Source organism: Rhamphochromis longiceps, linkage group LG7 (genome assembly GCF_057381845.1).
Source record: "Rhamphochromis longiceps isolate RC_006_pf linkage group LG7, R_longiceps_female_GT1.1, whole genome shotgun sequence".
Taxonomy (NCBI): domain Eukaryota; kingdom Metazoa; phylum Chordata; class Actinopteri; order Cichliformes; family Cichlidae; genus Rhamphochromis; species Rhamphochromis longiceps.
In genome coordinates, this window is record NC_140563.1 from 59,059,752 (window position 1) to 59,083,280 (window position 23,529).

Genomic DNA, 23,529 nt, shown 5'->3' on the forward strand with positions numbered 1-23,529 from the left:
AGCCGTTTGAGCTAAGATTTTAAAATTATTCACATAATGAAAACCTATACTTTGTTTCAGGTGAGTTTCCCATTCAAATGCATGTAACAGTGAGAAAGGCATTGTCTTGGCGAAATAAAGCGTTTTTGAACAACTTCATATAAATCGCTGTAACTTTTGATAGAAGACTCAGACAAACATGTTTATGGCTTTATCTTATAGAACTCAATATCCCCGTGCTGGGCAAACAGGTTTTGCAGCCGTTTGAGCTAAGATTTTAAAATTATTCACATAATGAAAACCTATACTTTGTTTCAGGCGAGTTTCCCATTCAAATGCATGTAACAGTGAGAAAGGCATTGTCTTGGCGAAATAAAGCGTTTTTAAACAACTTCATATAAATCGCTGTAACTTTTGATAGAAGACTCAGACAAACATGTTTATGGCTTTATCTTATAGAACTCAATATCCCCGTGCTGGGCAAACAGAACAGGTTTTGCAGCCGTTTGAGCTAAGATTTTAAAATTATTCACATAATGAAAACCTATACTTTGTTTCAGGTGAGTTTCCCATTCAAATGCATGTAACAGTGAGAAAGGCATTGTCTTGGCGAAATAAAGCGTTTTTGTACAACTTCATATAAATCGCTGTAACTTTTGATAGAAGACTCAGACAAACATGTTTATGGCTTTATCTTATAGAACTCAATATCCCCGTGCTGGGCAAACAGAACAGGTTTTGCAGCCGTTTGAGCTAAGATTTTAAAATTATTCACATAATGAAAACCTATACTTTGTTTCAGGCGAGTTTCCCATTCAAATGCATGTAACAGTGAGAAACGCATTGTCTTGGCGAAATAAAGCGTTTTTGTACAACTTCATATAAATCGCTGTAACTTTTGATAGAAGACTCAGACAAACATGTTTATGGCTTTATCTTATAGAACTCAATATGCCCGTGCTGGGCAAACAGAACAGGTTTTGCAGCCGTTTGAGCTAAGATTTTAAAATTATTCACATAATGAAAACCTATACTTTGTTTCAGGCGAGTTTCCCATTCAAATGCATGTAACAGTGAGAAACGCATTGTCTTGGCGAAATAAAGCGTTTTTGAACAACTTCATATAAATCGCTGTAACTTTTGATAGAAGACTCAGACAAACATGTTTATGGCTTTACCTTATAGAACTCAATATCCCTGTGCTGGGCAAACAGGTTTTGCAGCCGTTTGAGCTAAGATTTTAAAATTATTCACATAATGAAAACCTATACTTTGTTTCAGGCGAGTTTCCCATTCAAATGCATGTAACAGTGAGAAAGGCATTGTCTTGGCGAAATAAAGCGTTTTTAAACAACTTCATATAAATCGCTGTAACTTTTGATAGAAGACTCAGACAAACATGTTTATGGCTTTATCTTATAGAACTCAATATGCCCGTGCTGGGCAAACAGGTTTTGCAGCCGTTTGAGCTAAGATTTTAAAATTATTCACATAATGAAAACCTATACTTTGTTTCAAGCGAGTTTCCCATTCAAATGCATGTAACAGTGAGAAACGCATTGTCTTGGCGAAATAAAGCGTTTTTGAACAACTTCATATAAATCGCTGTAACTTTTGATAGAAGACTCAGACAAACATGTTTATGGCTTTATCTTATAGAACTCAATATCCCCGTGCTGGGCAAACAGGTTTTGCAGCCGTTTGAGCTAAGATTTTAAAATTATTCACATAATGAAAACCTATACTTTGTTTCAGGTGAGTTTCCCATTCAAATGCATGTAACAGTGAGAAAGGCATTGTCTTGGCGAAATAAAGCGTTTTTGTACAACTTCATATAAATCGCTGTAACTTTTGATAGAAGACTCAGACAAACATGTTTATGGCTTTATCTTATAGAACTCAATATCCCCGTGCTGGGCAAACAGAACAGGTTTTGCAGCCGTTTGAGCTAAGATTTTAAAATTATTCACATAATGAAAACCTATACTTTGTTTCAGGCGAGTTTCCCATTCAAATGCATGTAACAGTGAGAAACGCATTGTCTTGGCGAAATAAAGCGTTTTTGTACAACTTCATATAAATCGCTGTAACTTTTGATAGAAGACTCAGACAAACATGTTTATGGCTTTATCTTATAGAACTCAATATGCCCGTGCTGGGCAAACAGGTTTTGCAGCCGTTTGAGCTAAGATTTTAAAATTATTCACATAATGAAAACCTATACTTTGTTTCAGGCGAGTTTCCCATTCAAATGCATGTAACAGTGAGAAACGCATTGTCTTGGCGAAATAAAGCGTTTTTGAACAACTTCATATAAATCGCTGTAACTTTTGATAGAAGACTCAGACAAACATGTTTATGGCTTTATCTTATAGAACTCAATATCCCCGTGCTGGGCAAACAGAACAGGTTTTGCAGCCGTTTGAGCTAAGATTTTAAAATTATTCACATAATGAAAACCTATACTTTGTTTCAGGTGAGTTTCCCATTCAAATGCATGTAACAGTGAGAAAGGCATTGTCTTGGCGAAATAAAGCGTTTTTGAACAACTTCATATAAATCGCTGTAACTTTTGATAGAAGACTCAGACAAACATGTTTATGGCTTTATCTTATAGAACTCAATATCCCCGTGCTGGGCAAACAGGTTTTGCAGCCGTTTGAGCTAAGATTTTAAAATTATTCACATAATGAAAACCTATACTTTGTTTCAGGCGAGTTTCCCATTCAAATGCATGTAACAGTGAGAAAGGCATTGTCTTGGCGAAATAAAGCGTTTTTAAACAACTTCATATAAATCGCTGTAACTTTTGATAGAAGACTCAGACAAACATGTTTATGGCTTTATCTTATAGAACTCAATATCCCCGTGCTGGGCAAACAGAACAGGTTTTGCAGCCGTTTGAGCTAAGATTTCAAAATTATTCACATAATGAAAACCTATACTTTGTTTCAAGCGAGTTTCCCATTCAAATGCATGTAACAGTGAGAAACGCATTGTCTTGGCGAAATAAAGCGTTTTTGAACAACTTCATATAAATCGCTGTAACTTTTGATAGAAGACTCAGACAAACATGTTTATGGCTTTATCTTATAGAACTCAATATGCCCGTGCTGGGCAAACAGGTTTTGCAGCCGTTTGAGCTAAGATTTTAAAATTATTCACATAATGAAAACCTATACTTTGTTTCAAGCGAGTTTCCCATTCAAATGCATGTAACAGTGAGAAACGCATTGTCTTGGCGAAATAAAGCGTTTTTGTACAACTTCATATAAATCGCTGTAACTTTTGATAGAAGACTCAGACAAACATGTTTATGGCTTTATCTTATAGAACTCAATATGCCCGTGCTGGGCAAACAGGTTTTGCAGCCGTTTGAGCTAAGATTTTAAAATTATTCACATAATGAAAACCTATACTTTGTTTCAGGCGAGTTTCCCATTCAAATGCATGTAACAGTGAGAAAGGCATTGTCTTGGCGAAATAAAGCGTTTTTAAACAACTTCATATAAATCGCTGTAACTTTTGATAGGAGACTCAGACAAACATGTTTATGGCTTTATCTTATAGAACTCAATATCCCCGTGCTGGGCAAACAGAACAGGTTTTGCAGCCGTTTGAGCTAAGATTTTAAAATTATTCACATAATGAAAACCTATACTTTGTTTCAGGCGAGTTTCCCATTCAAATGCATGTAACAGTGAGAAACGCATTGTCTTGGCGAAATAAAGCGTTTTTGAACAACTTCATATAAATCGCTGTAACTTTTGATAGAAGACTCAGACAAACATGTTTATGGCTTTATCTTATAGAACTCAATATCCCCGTGCTGGGCAAACAGAACAGGATTTGCAGCCGTTTGAGCTAAGATTTTAAAATTATTCACATAATGAAAACCTATACTTTGTTTCAGGTGAGTTTCCCATTCAAATGCATGTAACAGTGAGAAACGCATTGTCTTGGCGAAATAAAGCGTTTTTGTACAACTTCATATAAATCGCTGTAACTTTTGATAGAAGACTCAGACAAACATGTTTATGGCTTTATCTTATAGAACTCAATATCCCTGTGCTGGGCAAACAGGTTTTGCAGCCATTTGAGCTAAGATTTTAAAATTATTCACATAATGAAAACCTATACTTTGTTTCAGGCGAGTTTCCCATTCAAATGCATGTAACAGTGAGAAAGGCATTGTCTTGGCGAAAGAAAGCGTTTTTAAACAACTTCATATAAATCGCTGTAACTTTTGATAGGAAACTCAGACAAACATGTTTATGGCTTTATCTTATAGAACTCAATATCCCCGTGCTGGGCAAACAGGTTTTGCAGCCGTTTGAGCTAAGATTTTAAAATTATTCACATAATGAAAACCTATACTTTGTTTCAGGCGAGTTTCCCATTCAAATGCATGTAACAGTGAGAAACGCATTGTCTTGGCGAAATAAAGCGTTTTTGTACAACTTCATATAAATCGCTGTAACTTTTGATAGAAGACTCAGACAAACATGTTTATGGCTTTATCTTATAGAACTCAATATGCCCGTGCTGGGCAAACAGGTTTTGCAGCCGTTTGAGCTAAGATTTTAAAATTATTCACATAATGAAAACCTATACTTTGTTTCAGGCGAGTTTCCCATTCAAATGCATGTAACAGTGAGAAACGCATTGTCTTGGCGAAATAAAGCGTTTTTGAACAACTTCATATAAATCGCTGTAACTTTTGATAGAAGACTCAGACAAACATGTTTATGGCTTTATCTTATAGAACTCAATATCCCCGTGCTGGGCAAACAGAACAGGTTTTGCAGCCGTTTGAGCTAAGATTTTAAAATTATTCACATAATGAAAACCTATACTTTGTTTCAGGTGAGTTTCCCATTCAAATGCATGTAACAGTGAGAAAGGCATTGTCTTGGCGAAATAAAGCGTTTTTGTACAACTTCATATAAATCGCTGTAACTTTTGATAGAAGACTCAGACAAACATGTTTATGGCTTTATCTTATAGAACTCAATATCCCCGTGCTGGGCAAACAGAACAGGTTTTGCAGCCGTTTGAGCTAAGATTTTAAAATTATTCACATAATGAAAACCTATACTTTGTTTCAGGCGAGTTTCCCATTCAAATGCATGTAACAGTGAGAAACGCATTGTCTTGGCGAAATAAAGCGTTTTTGTACAACTTCATATAAATCGCTGTAACTTTTGATAGAAGACTCAGACAAACATGTTTATGGCTTTATCTTATAGAACTCAATATGCCCGTGCTGGGCAAACAGGTTTTGCAGCCGTTTGAGCTAAGATTTTAAAATTATTCACATAATGAAAACCTATACTTTGTTTCAGGCGAGTTTCCCATTCAAATGCATGTAACAGTGAGAAACGCATTGTCTTGGCGAAATAAAGCGTTTTTGAACAACTTCATATAAATCGCTGTAACTTTTGATAGAAGACTCAGACAAACATGTTTATGGCTTTATCTTATAGAACTCAATATCCCCGTGCTGGGCAAACAGAACAGGTTTTGCAGCCGTTTGAGCTAAGATTTTAAAATTATTCACATAATGAAAACCTATACTTTGTTTCAGGTGAGTTTCCCATTCAAATGCATGTAACAGTGAGAAAGGCATTGTCTTGGCGAAATAAAGCGTTTTTGAACAACTTCATATAAATCGCTGTAACTTTTGATAGAAGACTCAGACAAACATGTTTATGGCTTTATCTTATAGAACTCAATATCCCCGTGCTGGGCAAACAGGTTTTGCAGCCGTTTGAGCTAAGATTTTAAAATTATTCACATAATGAAAACCTATACTTTGTTTCAGGCGAGTTTCCCATTCAAATGCATGTAACAGTGAGAAAGGCATTGTCTTGGCGAAATAAAGCGTTTTTAAACAACTTCATATAAATCGCTGTAACTTTTGATAGAAGACTCAGACAAACATGTTTATGGCTTTATCTTATAGAACTCAATATCCCCGTGCTGGGCAAACAGAACAGGTTTTGCAGCCGTTTGAGCTAAGATTTTAAAATTATTCACATAATGAAAACCTATACTTTGTTTCAGGTGAGTTTCCCATTCAAATGCATGTAACAGTGAGAAAGGCATTGTCTTGGCGAAATAAAGCGTTTTTGTACAACTTCATATAAATCGCTGTAACTTTTGATAGAAGACTCAGACAAACATGTTTATGGCTTTATCTTATAGAACTCAATATCCCCGTGCTGGGCAAACAGAACAGGTTTTGCAGCCGTTTGAGCTAAGATTTTAAAATTATTCACATAATGAAAACCTATACTTTGTTTCAGGCGAGTTTCCCATTCAAATGCATGTAACAGTGAGAAACGCATTGTCTTGGCGAAATAAAGCGTTTTTGTACAACTTCATATAAATCGCTGTAACTTTTGATAGAAGACTCAGACAAACATGTTTATGGCTTTATCTTATAGAACTCAATATGCCCGTGCTGGGCAAACAGAACAGGTTTTGCAGCCGTTTGAGCTAAGATTTTAAAATTATTCACATAATGAAAACCTATACTTTGTTTCAGGCGAGTTTCCCATTCAAATGCATGTAACAGTGAGAAACGCATTGTCTTGGCGAAATAAAGCGTTTTTGAACAACTTCATATAAATCGCTGTAACTTTTGATAGAAGACTCAGACAAACATGTTTATGGCTTTACCTTATAGAACTCAATATCCCTGTGCTGGGCAAACAGGTTTTGCAGCCGTTTGAGCTAAGATTTTAAAATTATTCACATAATGAAAACCTATACTTTGTTTCAGGCGAGTTTCCCATTCAAATGCATGTAACAGTGAGAAAGGCATTGTCTTGGCGAAATAAAGCGTTTTTAAACAACTTCATATAAATCGCTGTAACTTTTGATAGAAGACTCAGACAAACATGTTTATGGCTTTATCTTATAGAACTCAATATGCCCGTGCTGGGCAAACAGGTTTTGCAGCCGTTTGAGCTAAGATTTTAAAATTATTCACATAATGAAAACCTATACTTTGTTTCAAGCGAGTTTCCCATTCAAATGCATGTAACAGTGAGAAACGCATTGTCTTGGCGAAATAAAGCGTTTTTGAACAACTTCATATAAATCGCTGTAACTTTTGATAGAAGACTCAGACAAACATGTTTATGGCTTTATCTTATAGAACTCAATATCCCCGTGCTGGGCAAACAGGTTTTGCAGCCGTTTGAGCTAAGATTTTAAAATTATTCACATAATGAAAACCTATACTTTGTTTCAGGCGAGTTTCCCATTCAAATGCATGTAACAGTGAGAAAGGCATTGTCTTGGCGAAAGAAAGCGTTTTTAAACAACTTCATATAAATCGCTGTAACTTTTGATAGAAGACTCAGACAAACATGTTTATGGCTTTATCTTATAGAACTCAATATCCCCGTGCTGGGCAAACAGAACAGGTTTTGCAGCCGTTTGAGCTAAGATTTTAAAATTATTCACATAATGAAAACCTATACTTTGTTTCAGGCGAGTTTCCCATTCAAATGCATGTAACAGTGAGAAACGCATTGTCTTGGCGAAATAAAGCGTTTTTGTACAACTTCATATAAATCGCTGTAACTTTTGATAGAAGACTCAGACAAACATGTTTATGGCTTTATCTTATAGAACTCAATATGCCCGTGCTGGGCAAACAGAACAGGTTTTGCAGCCGTTTGAGCTAAGATTTTAAAATTATTCACATAATGAAAACCTATACTTTGTTTCAGGCGAGTTTCCCATTCAAATGCATGTAACAGTGAGAAACGCATTGTCTTGGCGAAATAAAGCGTTTTTGAACAACTTCATATAAATCGCTGTAACTTTTGATAGAAGACTCAGACAAACATGTTTATGGCTTTACCTTATAGAACTCAATATCCCTGTGCTGGGCAAACAGGTTTTGCAGCCGTTTGAGCTAAGATTTTAAAATTATTCACATAATGAAAACCTATACTTTGTCTCAGGCGAGTTTCCCATTCAAATGCATGTAACAGTGAGAAACGCATTGTCTTGGCGAAATAAAGCGTTTTTGAACAACTTCATATAAATCGCTGTAACTTTTGATAGAAGACTCAGACAAACATGTTTATGGCTTTACCTTATAGAACTCAATATCCCTGTGCTGGGCAAACAGGTTTTGCAGCCGTTTGAGCTAAGATTTTAAAATTATTCACATAATGAAAACCTATACTTTGTTTCAGGCGAGTTTCCCATTTAAATGCATGTAACAGTGAGAAACGCATTGTCTTGGCGAAATAAAGCGTTTTTGAACAACTTCATATAAATCGCTGTAACTTTTGATAGAAGACTCAGACAAACATGTTTATGGCTTTATCTTATAGAACTCAATATCCCTGTGCTGGGCAAACAGGTTTTGCAGCCATTTGAGCTAAGATTTTAAAATTATTGACATAATGAAAACCTATACTTTGTGTCAGGCGAGTTTCCCATTCAAATGCATGTAACAGTGAGAAACGCATTGTCTTGGCGAAATAAAGCGTTTTTGAACAACTTCATATAAATCGCTGTAACTTTTGATAGAAGACTCAGACAAACATGTTTATGGCTTTATCTTATAGAACTCAATATCCCCGTGCTGGGCAAACAGGTTTTGCAGCCGTTTGAGCTAAGATTTTAAAATTATTCACATAATGAAAACCTATACTTTGTTTCAGGCGAGTTTCCCATTCAAATGCATGTAACAGTGAGAAAGGCATTGTCTTGGCGAAAGAAAGCGTTTTTAAACAACTTCATATAAATCGCTGTAACTTTTGATAGAAGACTCAGACAAACATGTTTATGGCTTTATCTTATAGAACTCAATATCCCCGTGCTGGGCAAACAGAACAGGTTTTGCAGCCGTTTGAGCTAAGATTTTAAAATTATTCACATAATGAAAACCTATACTTTGTTTCAGGCGAGTTTCCCATTCAAATGCATGTAACAGTGAGAAACGCATTGTCTTGGCGAAATAAAGCGTTTTTGTACAACTTCATATAAATCGCTGTAACTTTTGATAGAAGACTCAGACAAACATGTTTATGGCTTTATCTTATAGAACTCAATATGCCCGTGCTGGGCAAACAGAACAGGTTTTGCAGCCGTTTGAGCTAAGATTTTAAAATTATTCACATAATGAAAACCTATACTTTGTTTCAGGCGAGTTTCCCATTCAAATGCATGTAACAGTGAGAAAGGCATTGTCTTGGCGAAATAAAGCGTTTTTGAACAACTTCATATAAATCGCTGTAACTTTTGATAGAAGACTCAGACAAACATGTTTATGGCTTTACCTTATAGAACTCAATATCCCTGTGCTGGGCAAACAGGTTTTGCAGCCGTTTGAGCTAAGATTTTAAAATTATTCACATAATGAAAACCTATACTTTGTCTCAGGCGAGTTTCCCATTCAAATGCATGTAACAGTGAGAAACGCATTGTCTTGGCGAAATAAAGCGTTTTTGAACAACTTCATATAAATCGCTGTAACTTTTGATAGAAGACTCAGACAAACATGTTTATGGCTTTACCTTATAGAACTCAATATCCCTGTGCTGGGCAAACAGGTTTTGCAGCCGTTTGAGCTAAGATTTTAAAATTATTCACATAATGAAAACCTATACTTTGTTTCAGGCGAGTTTCCCATTTAAATGCATGTAACAGTGAGAAACGCATTGTCTTGGCGAAATAAAGCGTTTTTGAACAACTTCATATAAATCGCTGTAACTTTTGATAGAAGACTCAGACAAACATGTTTATGGCTTTATCTTATAGAACTCAATATCCCTGTGCTGGGCAAACAGGTTTTGCAGCCATTTGAGCTAAGATTTTAAAATTATTGACATAATGAAAACCTATACTTTGTGTCAGGCGAGTTTCCCATTCAAATGCATGTAACAGTGAGAAACGCATTGTCTTGGCGAAATAAAGCGTTTTTGAACAACTTCATATAAATCGCTGTAACTTTTGATAGAAGACTCAGACAAACATGTTTATGGCTTTATCTTATAGAACTCAATATCCCCGTGCTGGGCAAACAGGTTTTGCAGCCGTTTGAGCTAAGATTTTAAAATTATTCACATAATGAAAACCTATACTTTGTTTCAGGCGAGTTTCCCATTCAAATGCATGTAACAGTGAGAAACGCATTGTCTTGGCGAAAGAAAGCGTTTTTGTACAACTTCTTATAAATCGCTGTAACTTTTGATAGAAGACTCAGACAAACATGTTTATGGCTTTATCTTATAGAACTCAATATCCCCGTGCTGGGCAAACAGAACAGGTTTTGCAGCCGTTTGAGCTAAGATTTTAAAATTATTCACATAATGAAAACCTATACTTTGTTTCAGGCGAGTTTCCCATTCAAATGCATGTAACAGTGAGAAACGCATTGTCTTGGCGAAATAAAGCGTTTTTGAACAACTTCATATAAATCGCTGTAACTTTTGATAGAAGACTCAGACAAACATGTTTATGGCTTTATCTTATAGAACTCAATATCCCCGTGCTGGGCAAACAGGTTTTGCAGCCGTTTGAGCTAAGATTTTAAAATTATTCACATAATGAAAACCTATACTTTGTTTCAGGCGAGTTTCCCATTCAAATGCATGTAACAGTGAGAAACGCATTGTCTTGGCGAAATAAAGCGTTTTTGAACAACTTCATATAAATCGCTGTAACTTTTGATAGAAGACTCAGACAAACATGTTTATGGCTTTATCTTATAGAACTCAATATCCCCGTGCTGGGCAAACAGAACAGGTTTTGCAGCCGTTTGAGCTAAGATTTTAAAATTATTCACATAATGAAAACCTATACTTTGTTTCAGGCGAGTTTCCCATTCAAATGCATGTAACAGTGAGAAACGCATTGTCTTGGCGAAATAAAGCGTTTTTGAACAACTTCATATAAATCGCTGTAACTTTTGATAGAAGACTCAGACAAACATGTTTATGGCTTTACCTTATAGAACTCAATATCCCTGTGCTGGGCAAACAGGTTTTGCAGCCGTTTGAGCTAAGATTTTAAAATTATTCACATAATGAAAACCTATACTTTGTCTCAGGCGAGTTTCCCATTCAAATGCATGTAACAGTGAGAAACGCATTGTCTTGGCGAAATAAAGCGTTTTTGAACAACTTCATATAAATCGCTGTAACTTTTGATAGAAGACTCAGACAAACATGTTTATGGCTTTACCTTATAGAACTCAATATCCCTGTGCTGGGCAAACAGGTTTTGCAGCCGTTTGAGCTAAGATTTTAAAATTATTCACATAATGAAAACCTATACTTTGTTTCAGGCGAGTTTCCCATTTAAATGCATGTAACAGTGAGAAACGCATTGTCTTGGCGAAATAAAGCGTTTTTGAACAACTTCATATAAATCGCTGTAACTTTTGATAGAAGACTCAGACAAACATGTTTATGGCTTTATCTTATAGAACTCAATATCCCTGTGCTGGGCAAACAGGTTTTGCAGCCATTTGAGCTAAGATTTTAAAATTATTGACATAATGAAAACCTATACTTTGTGTCAGGCGAGTTTCCCATTCAAATGCATGTAACAGTGAGAAACGCATTGTCTTGGCGAAATAAAGCGTTTTTGAACAACTTCATATAAATCGCTGTAACTTTTGATAGAAGACTCAGACAAACATGTTTATGGCTTTACCTTATAGAACTCAATATCCCTGTGCTGGGCAAACAGGTTTTGCAGCCGTTTGAGCTAAGATTTTAAAATTATTCACATAATGAAAACCTATACTTTGTTTCAGGCGAGTTTCCCATTCAAATGCATGTAACAGTGAGAAACGCATTGTCTTGGCGAAATAAAGCGTTTTTGTACAACTTCATATAAATCGCTGTAACTTTTGATAGAAGACTCAGACAAACATGTTTATGGCTTTATCTTATAGAACTCAATATGCCCGTGCTGGGCAAACAGGTTTTGCAGCCGTTTGAGCTAAGATTTTAAAATTATTCACATAATGAAAACCTATACTTTGTCTCAGGCGAGTTTCCCATTCAAATGCATGTAACAGTGAGAAATGCACTGTCTTGGCGAAAGAAAGCGTTTTTGTACAACTTCATATAAATCGCTGTAACTTTTGATAGAAGACTCAGACAAACATGTTTATGGCTTTATCTTATAGAACTCAATATCCCCGTGCTGGGCAAACAGAACAGGTTTTGCAGCCGTTTGAGCTAAGATTTTAAAATTATTCACATAATGAAAACCTATACTTTGTCTCAGGCGAGTTTCCCATTCAAATGCATGTAACAGTGAGAAATGCACTGTCTTGGCGAAAGAAAGCGTTTTTGTACAACTTCATATAAATCGCTGTAACTTTTGATAGAAGACTCAGACAAACATGTTTATGGCTTTATCTTATAGAACTCAATATCCCCGTGCTGGGCAAACAGAACAGGTTTTGCAGCCGTTTGAGCTAAGATTTTAAAATTATTCACATAATGAAAACCTATACTTTGTTTCAGGCGAGTTTCCCATTCAAATGCATGTAACAGTGAGAAACGCATTGTCTTGGCGAAATAAAGCGTTTTTGAACAACTTCATATAAATCGCTGTAACTTTTGATAGAAGACTCAGACAAACATGTTTATGGCTTTATCTTATAGAACTCAATATCCCCGTGCTGGGCAAACAGAACAGGTTTTGCAGCCGTTTGAGCTAAGATTTTAAAATTATTCACATAATGAAAACCTATACTTTGTTTCAGGCGAGTTTCCCATTCAAATGCATGTAACAGTGAGAAACGCATTGTCTTGGCGAAATAAAGCGTTTTTGAACAACTTCATATAAATCGCTGTAACTTTTGATAGAAGACTCAGACAAACATGTTTATGGCTTTATCTTATAGAACTCAATATGCCCGTGCTGGGCAAACAGGTTTTGCAGCCGTTTGAGCTAAGATTTTAAAATTATTCACATAATGAAAACCTATACTTTGTCTCAGGCGAGTTTCCCATTCAAATGCATGTAACAGTGAGAAATGCACTGTCTTGGCGAAAGAAAGCGTTTTTGTACAACTTCATATAAATCGCTGTAACTTTTGATAGAAGACTCAGACAAACATGTTTATGGCTTTATCTTATAGAACTCAATATCCCCGTGCTGGGCAAACAGAACAGGTTTTGCAGCCGTTTGAGCTAAGATTTTAAAATTATTCACATAATGAAAACCTATACTTTGTTTCAGGCGAGTTTCCCATTCAAATGCATGTAACAGTGAGAAACGCATTGTCTTGGCGAAATAAAGCGTTTTTGAACAACTTCATATAAATCGCTGTAACTTTTGATAGAAGACTCAGACAAACATGTTTATGGCTTTATCTTATAGAACTCAATATCCCCGTGCTGGGCAAACAGAACATGTTTTGCAGCCGTTTGAGCTAAGATTTTAAAATTATTCACATAATGAAAACCTATACTTTGTTTCAGGCGAGTTTCCCATTCAAATGCATGTAACAGTGAGAAACGCATTGTCTTGGCGAAATAAAGCGTTTTTGAACAACTTCATATAAATCGCTGTAACTTTTGATAGAAGACTCAGACAAACATGTTTATGGCTTTATCTTATAGAACTCAATATCCCTGTGCTGGGCAAACAGAACAGGTTTTGCAGCCGTTTGAGCTAAGATTTTAAAATTATTCACATAATGAAAACCTATACTTTGTTTCAGGCGAGTTTCCCATTCAAATGCATGTAACAGTGAGAAACGCATTGTCTTGGCGAAATAAAGCGTTTTTGAACAACTTCATATAAATCGCTGTAACTTTTGATAGAAGACTCAGACAAACATGTTTATGGCTTTATCTTATAGAACTCAATATCCCCGTGCTGGGCAAACAGAACAGGTTTTGCAGCCGTTTGAGCTAAGATTTTAAAATTATTCACATAATGAAAACCTATACTTTGTTTCAGGCGAGTTTCCCATTCAAATGCATGTAACAGTGAGAAACGCATTGTCTTGGCGAAATAAAGCGTTTTTGAACAACTTCATATAAATCGCTGTAACTTTTGATAGAAGACTCAGACAAACATGTTTATGGCTTTATCTTATAGAACTCAATATCCCCGTGCTGGGCAAACAGAACAGGTTTTGCAGCCGTTTGAGCTAAGATTTTAAAATTATTCACATAATGAAAACCTATACTTTGTTTCAGGCGAGTTTCCCATTCAAATGCATGTAACAGTGAGAAACGCATTGTCTTGGCGAAATAAAGCGTTTTTGAACAACTTCATATAAATCGCTGTAACTTTTGATAGAAGACTCAGACAAACATGTTTATGGCTTTATCTTATAGAACTCAGTATCCCCGTGCTGGGCAAACAGAACAGGTTTTGCAGCCGTTTGAGCTAAGATTTTAAAATTATTCACATAATGAAAACCTATACTTTGTTTCAGGCGAGTTTCCCATTCAAATGCATGTAACAGTGAGAAACGCATTGTCTTGGCGAAATAAAGCGTTTTTGAACAACTTCATATAAATCGCTGTAACTTTTGATAGAAGACTCAGACAAACATGTTTATGGCTTTATCTTATAGAACTCAATATCCCCGTGCTGGGCAAACAGAACAGGTTTTGCAGCCGTTTGAGCTAAGATTTTAAAATTATTCACATAATGAAAACCTATACTTTGTTTCAGGCGAGTTTCCCATTCAAATGCATGTAACAGTGAGAAACGCATTGTCTTGGCGAAATAAAGCGTTTTTGAACAACTTCATATAAATCGCTGTAACTTTTGATAGAAGACTCAGACAAACATGTTTATGGCTTTATCTTATAGAACTCAATATCCCCGTGCTGGGCAAACAGAACAGGTTTTGCAGCCGTTTGAGCTAAGATTTTAAAATTATTCACATAATGAAAACCTATACTTTGTTTCAGGCGAGTTTCCCATTCAAATGCATGTAACAGTGAGAAACGCATTGTCTTGGCGAAATAAAGCGTTTTTGAACAACTTCATATAAATCGCTGTAACTTTTGATAGAAGACTCAGACAAACATGTTTATGGCTTTATCTTATAGAACTCAATATCCCCGTGCTGGGCAAACAGAACAGGTTTTGCAGCCGTTTGAGCTAAGATTTTAAAATTATTCACATAATGAAAACCTATACTTTGTTTCAGGCGAGTTTCCCATTCAAATGCATGTAACAGTGAGAAACGCATTGTCTTGGCGAAATAAAGCGTTTTTGAACAACTTCATATAAATCGCTGTAACTTTTGATAGAAGACTCAGACAAACATGTTTATGGCTTTATCTTATAGAACTCAATATCCCCGTGCTGGGCAAACAGAACAGGTTTTGCAGCCGTTTGAGCTAAGATTTTAAAATTATTCACATAATGAAAACCTATACTTTGTTTCAGGTGAGTTTCCCATTCAAATGCATGTAACAGTGAGAAACGCATTGTCTTGGCGAAATAAAGCGTTTTTGTACAACTTCATATAAATCGCTGTAACTTTTGATAGAAGACTCAGACAAACATGTTTATGGCTTTATCTTATAGAACTCAATATCCCCGTGCTGGGCAAACAGAACAGGTTTTGCAGCCGTTTGAGCTAAGATTTTAAAATTATTCACATAATGAAAACCTATACTTTGTTTCAGGCGAGTTTCCCATTCAAATGCATGTAACAGTGAGAAACGCATTGTCTTGGCGAAATAAAGCGTTTTTGAACAACTTCATATAAATCGCTGTAACTTTTGATAGAAGACTCAGACAAACATGTTTATGGCTTTACCTTATAGAACTCAATATCCCTGTGCTGGGCAAACAGGTTTTGCAGCCGTTTGAGCTAAGATTTTAAAATTATTCACATAATGAAAACCTATACTTTGTTTCAGGCGAGTTTCCCATTCAAATGCATGTAACAGTGAGAAACGCATTGTCTTGGCGAAATAAAGCGTTTTTGTACAACTTCATATAAATCGCTGTAACTTTTGATAGAAGACTCAGACAAACATGTTTATGGCTTTATCTTATAGAACTCAATATCCCCGTGCTGGGCAAACAGAACAGGTTTTGCAGCCGTTTGAGCTAAGATTTTAAAATTATTCACATAATGAAAACCTATACTTTGTTTCAGGCGAGTTTCCCATTCAAATGCATGTAACAGTGAGAAACGCATTGTCTTGGCGAAATAAAGCGTTTTTGAACAACTTCATTTAAATCGCTGTAACTTTTGATAGAAGACTCAGACAAACATGTTTATGGCTTTACCTTATAGAACTCAATATCCCTGTGCTGGGCAAACAGGTTTTGCAGCCGTTTGAGCTAAGATTTTAAAATTATTCACATAATGAAAACCTATACTTTGTTTCAGGCGAGTTTCCCATTCAAATGCATGTAACAGTGAGAAACGCATTGTCTTGGCGAAATAAAGCGTTTTTGAACAACTTCATATAAATCGCTGTAACTTTTGATAGAAGACTCAGACAAACATGTTTATGGCTTTATCTTATAGAACTCAATATCCCCGTGCTGGGCAAACAGAACAGGTTTTGCAGCCGTTTGAGCTAAGATTTTAAAATTATTCACATAATGAAAACCTATACTTTGTTTCAGGCGAGTTTCCCATTCAAATGCATGTAACAGTGAGAAACGCATTGTCTTGGCGAAATAAAGCGTTTTTGAACAACTTCATATAAATCGCTGTAACTTTTGATAGAAGACTCAGACAAACATGTTTATGGCTTTATCTTATAGAACTCAATATCCCTGTGCTGGGCAAACAGGTTTTGCAGCCGTTTGAGCTAAGATTTTAAAATTATTCACATAATGAAAACCTATACTTTGTTTCAGGCGAGTTTCCCATTCAAATGCATGTAACAGTGAGAAACGCATTGTCTTGGCGAAATAAAGCGTTTTTGAACAACTTCATATAAATCGCTGTAACTTTTGATAGAAGACTCAGACAAACATGTTTATGGCTTTATCTTATAGAACTCAATATCCCCGTGCTGGGCAAACAGAACAGGTTTTGCAGCCGTTTGAGCTAAGATTTTAAAATTATTCACATAATGAAAACCTATACTTTGTCTCAGGCGAGTTTCCCATTCAAATGCATGTAACAGTGAGAAACGCATTGTCTTGGCGAAATAAAGCGTTTTTGAACAACTTCATATAAATCGCTGTAACTTTTGATAGAAGACTCAGACAAACATGTTTATGGCTTTATCTTATAGAACTCAATATCCCCGTGCTGGGCAAACAGAACAGGTTTTGCAGCCGTTTGAGCTAAGATTTTAAAATTATTCACATAATGAAAACCTATACTTTGTCTCAGGCGAGTTTCCCATTCAAATGCATGTAACAGTGAGAAATGCACTGTCTTGGCGAAAGAAAGCGTTTTTGTACAACTTCATATAAATCGCTGTAACTTTTGATAGAAGACTCAGACAAACATGTTTATGGCTTTATCTTATAGAACTCAATATCCCCGTGCTGGGCAAACAGAACAGGTTTTGCAGCCGTTTGAGCTAAGATTTTAAAATTATTCACATAATGAAAACCTATACTTTGTTTCAGGCGAGTTTCCCATTCAAATGCATGTAACAGTGAGAAACGCATTGTCTTGGCGAAATAAAGCGTTTTTGAACAACTTCATATAAATCGCTGTAACTTTTGATAGAAGACTCAGACAAACATGTTTATGGCTTTACCTTATAGAACTCAATATCCCTGTGCTGGGCAAACAGGTTTTGCAGCCGTTTGAGCTAAGATTTTAAAATTATTCACATAATGAAAACCTATACTTTGTTTCAGGCGAGTTTCCCATTCAAATGCATGTAACAGTGAGAAACGCATTGTCTTGGCGAAATAAAGCGTTTTTGAACAACTTCATATAAATCGCTGTAACTTTTGATAGAAGACTCAGACAAACATGTTTATGGCTTTATCTTATAGAACTCAATATCCCCGTGCTGGGCAAACAGAACAGGTTTTGCAGCCGTTTGAGCTAAGATTTTAAAATTATTCACATAATGAAAACCTATACTTTGTTTCAGGCGAGTTTCCCATTCAAATGCATGTAACAGTGAGAAACGCATTGTCTTGGCGAAATAAAGCGTTTTTGAACAACTTCATATAAATCGCTGTAACTTTTGATAGAAGACTCAGACAAACATGTTTATGGCTTTATCTTATAGAACTCAATATCCCTGTGCTGGGCAAACAGGTTTTGCAGCCGTTTGAGCTAAGATTTTAAAATTATTCACATAATGAAAACCTATACTTTGTTTCAGGCGAGTTTCCCATTCAAATGCATGTAACAGTGAGAAACGCATTGTCTTGGCGAAATAAAGCGTTTTTGAACAACTTCATATAAATCGCTGTAACTTTTGATAGAAGACTCAGACAAACATGTTTATGGCTTTATCTTATAGAACTCAATATCCCCGTGCTGGGCAAACAGAACAGGTTTTGCAGCCGTTTGAGCTAAGATTTTAAAATTATTCACATAATGAAAACCTATACTTTGTTTCAGGCGAGTTTCCCATTTAAATGCATGTAACAGTGAGAAACACATTGTCTTGGCGAAATAAAGCGTTTTTGAACAACTTCATATAAATCGCTGTAACTTTTGATAGAAGACTCAGACAAACATGTTTATGGCTTTATCTTATAGAACTCAATATCCCTGTGCTGGGCAAACAGGTTTTGCAGCCGTTTGAGCTAAGATTTTAAAATTATTCACATAATGAAAACCTATACTTTGTTTCAAGCGAGTTTCCCATTTAAATGCATGTAACAGTGAGAAACGCATTGTCTTGGCGAAATAAAGCGTTTTTGAACAACTTCATATAAATCGCTGTAACTTTTGATAGAAGACTCAGACAAACATGTTTATGGCTTTATCTTATAGAACTCAATATCCCCGTGCTGGGCAAACATGTTTTGCAGCCGTTTGAGCTAAGATTTTAAAATTATTCACATAATGAAAACCTATACTTTGTTTCAGGTGAGTTTCCCATTCAAATGCATGTAACAGTGAGAAACGCATTGTCTTGGCGAAATAAAGCGTTTTTGTACAACTTCATATAAATCGCTGTAACTTTTGATAGAAGACTCAGACAAACATGTTTATGGCTTTATCTTATAGAACTCAATATCCCCGTGCTGGGCAAACAGAACAGGTTTTGCAGCCGTTTGAGCTAAGATTTTAAAATTATTCACATAATGAAAACCTATACTTTGTTTCAGGCGAGTTTCCCATTCAAATGCATGTAACAGTGAGAAACGCATTGTCTTGGCGAAATAAAGCGTTTTTGAACAACTTCATATAAATCGCTGTAACTTTTGATAGAAGACTCAGACAAACATGTTTATGGCTTTACCTTATAGAACTCAATATCCCTGTGCTGGGCAAACAGGTTTTGCAGCCGTTTGAGCTAAGATTTTAAAATTATTCACATAATGAAAACCTATACTTTGTTTCAGGCGAGTTTCCCATTCAAATGCATGTAACAGTGAGAAACGCATTGTCTTGGCGAAATAAAGCGTTTTTGTACAACTTCATATAAATCGCTGTAACTTTTGATAGAAGACTCAGACAAACATGTTTATGGCTTTATCTTATAGAACTCAATATGCCCGTGCTGGGCAAACAGAACAGGTTTTGCAGCCGTTTGAGCTAAGATTTTAAAATTATTCACATAATGAAAACCTATACTTTGTTTCAGGCGAGTTTCCCATTCAAATGCATGTAACAGTGAGAAACGCATTGTCTTGGCGAAATAAAGCGTTTTTGAACAACTTCATATAAATCGCTGTAACTTTTGATAGAAGACTCAGACAAACATGTTTATGGCTTTACCTTATAGAACTCAATATCCCTGTGCTGGGCAAACAGGTTTTGCAGCCGTTTGAGCTAAGATTTTAAAATTATTCACATAATGAAAACCTATACTTTGTTTCAGGCGAGTTTCCCATTCAAATGCATGTAACAGTGAGAAACGCATTGTCTTGGCGAAATAAAGCGTTTTTGAACAACTTCATATAAATCGCTGTAACTTTTGATAGAAGACTCAGACAAACATGTTTATGGCTTTATCTTATAGAACTCAATATCCCCGTGCTGGGCAAACAGAACAGGTTTTGCAGCCGTTTGAGCTAAGATTTTAAAATTATTCACATAATGAAAACCTATACTTTGTTTCAGGCGAGTTTCCCATTCAAATGCATGTAACAGTGAGAAACGCATTGTCTTGGCGAAATAAAGCGTTTTTGAACAACTTCATATAAATCGCTGTAACTTTTGATAGAAGACTCAGACAAACATGTTTATGGCTTTATCTTATAGAACTCAATATCCCTGTGCTGGGCAAACAGGTTTTGCAGCCGTTTGAGCTAAGATTTTAAAATTATTCACATAATGAAAACCTATACTTTGTTTCAGGCGAGTTTCCCATTCAAATGCATGTAACAGTGAGAAACGCATTGTCTTGGCGAAATAAAGCGTTTTTGAACAACTTCATATAAATCGCTGTAACTTTTGATAGAAGACTCAGACAAACATGTTTATGGCTTTATCTTATAGAACTCAATATCCCCGTGCTGGGCAAACAGAACAGGTTTTGCAGCCGTTTGAGCTAAGATTTTAAAATTATTCACATAATGAAAACCTATACTTTGTCTCAGGCGAGTTTCCCATTCAAATGCATGTAACAGTGAGAAACGCATTGTCTTGGCGAAATAAAGCGTTTTTGAACAACTTCATATAAATCGCTGTAACTTTTGATAGAAGACTCAGACAAACATGTTTATGGCTTTATCTTATAGAACTCAATATCCCCGTGCTGGGCAAACAGAACAGGTTTTGCAGCCGTTTGAGCTAAGATTTTAAAATTATTCACATAATGAAAACCTATACTTTGTCTCAGGCGAGTTTCCCATTCAAATGCATGTAACAGTGAGAAATGCACTGTCTTGGCGAAAGAAAGCGTTTTTGTACAACTTCATATAAATCGCTGTAACTTTTGATAGAAGACTCAGACAAACATGTTTATGGCTTTATCTTATAGAACTCAATATCCCCGTGCTGGGCAAACAGAACAGGTTTTGCAGCCGTTTGAGCTAAGATTTTAAAATTATTCACATAATGAAAACCTATACTTTGTTTCAGGCGAGTTTCCCATTCAAATGCATGTAACAGTGAGAAACGCATTGTCTTGGCGAAATAAAGCGTTTTTGAACAACTTCATATAAATCGCTGTAACTTTTGATAGAAGACTCAGACAAACATGTTTATGGCTTTACCTTATAGAACTCAATATCCCTGTGCTGGGCAAACAGGTTTTGCAGCCGTTTGAGCTAAGATTTTAAAATTATTCACATAATGAAAACCTATACTTTGTTTCAGGCGAGTTTCCCATTCAAATGCATGTAACAGTGAGAAACGCATTGTCTTGGCGAAATAAAGCGTTTTTGAACAACTTCATATAAATCGCTGTAACTTTTGATAGAAGACTCAGACAAACATGTTTATGGCTTTATCTTATAGAACTCAATATCCCCGTGCTGGGCAAACAGAACAGGTTTTGCAGCCGTTTGAGCTAAGATTTTAAAATTATTCACATAATGAAAACCTATACTTTGTTTCAGGCGAGTTTCCCATTCAAATGCATGTAACAGTGAGAAACGCATTGTCTTGGCGAAATAAAGCGTTTTTGAACAACTTCATATAAATCGCTGTAACTTTTGATAGAAGACTCAGACAAACATGTTTATGGCTTTATCTTATAGAACTCAATATCCCCGTGCTGGGCAAACAGAACATGTTTTGCAGCCGTTTGAGCTAAGATTTTAAAATTATTCACATAATGAAAACCTATACTTTGTTTCAGGTGAGTTTCCCATTCAAATGCATGTAACAGTGAGAAACGCATTGTCTTGGCGAAATAAAGCGTTTTTGTACAACTTCATATAAATCGCTGTAACTTTTGATAGAAGACTCAGACAAACATGTTTATGGCTTTATCTTATAGAACTCAATATCCCCGTGCTGGGCAAACAGAACAGGTTTTGCAGCCGTTTGAGCTAAGATTTTAAAATTATTCACATAATGAAAACCTATACTTTGTTTCAGGCGAGTTTCCCATTCAAATGCATGTAACAGTGAGAAACGCATTGTCTTGGCGAAATAAAGCGTTTTTGAACAACTTCATATAAATCGCTGTAACTTTTGATAGAAGACTCAGACAAACATGTTTATGGCTTTACCTTATAGAACTCAATATCCCTGTGCTGGGCAAACAGGTTTTGCAGCCGTTTGAGCTAAGATTTTAAAATTATTCACATAATGAAAACCTATACTTTGTTTCAGGCGAGTTTCCCATTCAAATGCATGTAACAGTGAGAAACGCATTGTCTTGGCGAAATAAAGCGTTTTTGTACAACTTCATATAAATCGCTGTAACTTTTGATAGAAGACTCAGACAAACATGTTTATGGCTTTATCTTATAGAACTCAATATGCCCGTGCTGGGCAAACAGGTTTTGCAGCCGTTTGAGCTAAGATTTTAAAATTATTCACATAATGAAAACCTATACTTTGTTTCAGGCGAGTTTCCCATTCAAATGCATGTAACAGTGAGAAACGCATTGTCTTGGCGAAATAAAGCGTTTTTGAACAACTTCATATAAATCGCTGTAACTTTTGATAGAAGACTCAGACAAACATGTTTATGGCTTTACCTTATAGAACTCAATATCCCTGTGCTGGGCAAACAGGTTTTGCAGCCGTTTGAGCTAAGATTTTAAAATTATTCACATAATGAAAACCTATACTTTGTTTCAGGCGAGTTTCCCATTCAAATGCATGTAACAGTGAGAAACGCATTGTCTTGGCGAAATAAAGCGTTTTTGTACAACTTCATATAAATCGCTGTAACTTTTGATAGAAGACTCAGACAAACATGTTTATGGCTTTATCTTATAGAACTCAATATGCCCGTGCTGGGCAAACAGGTTTTGCAGCCGTTTGAGCTAAGATTTTAAAATTATTCACATAATGAAAACCTATACTTTGTCTCAGGCAAGTTTCCCATTCAAATGCATGTAACAGTGAGAAATGCACTGTCTTGGCGAAAGAAAGCGTTTTTGTACAACTTCATATAAATCGCTGTAACTTTTGATAGAAGACTCAGACAAACATGTTTATGGCTTTATCTTATAGAACTCAATATCCCCGTGCTGGGCAAACAGAACAGGTTTTGCAGCCGTTTGAGCTAAGATTTTAAAATTATTCACATAATGAAAACCTATACTTTGTTTCAGGCGAGTTTCCCATTCAAATGCATGTAACAGTGAGAAACGCATTGTCTTGGCGAAATAAAGCGTTTTTGAACAACTTCATATAAATCGCTGTAACTTTTGATAGAAGACTCAGACAAACATGTTTATGGCTTTACCTTATAGAACTCAATATCCCTGTGCTGGGCAAACAGGTTTTGCAGCCGTTTGAGCTAAGATTTTAAAATTATTCACATAATGAAAACCTAT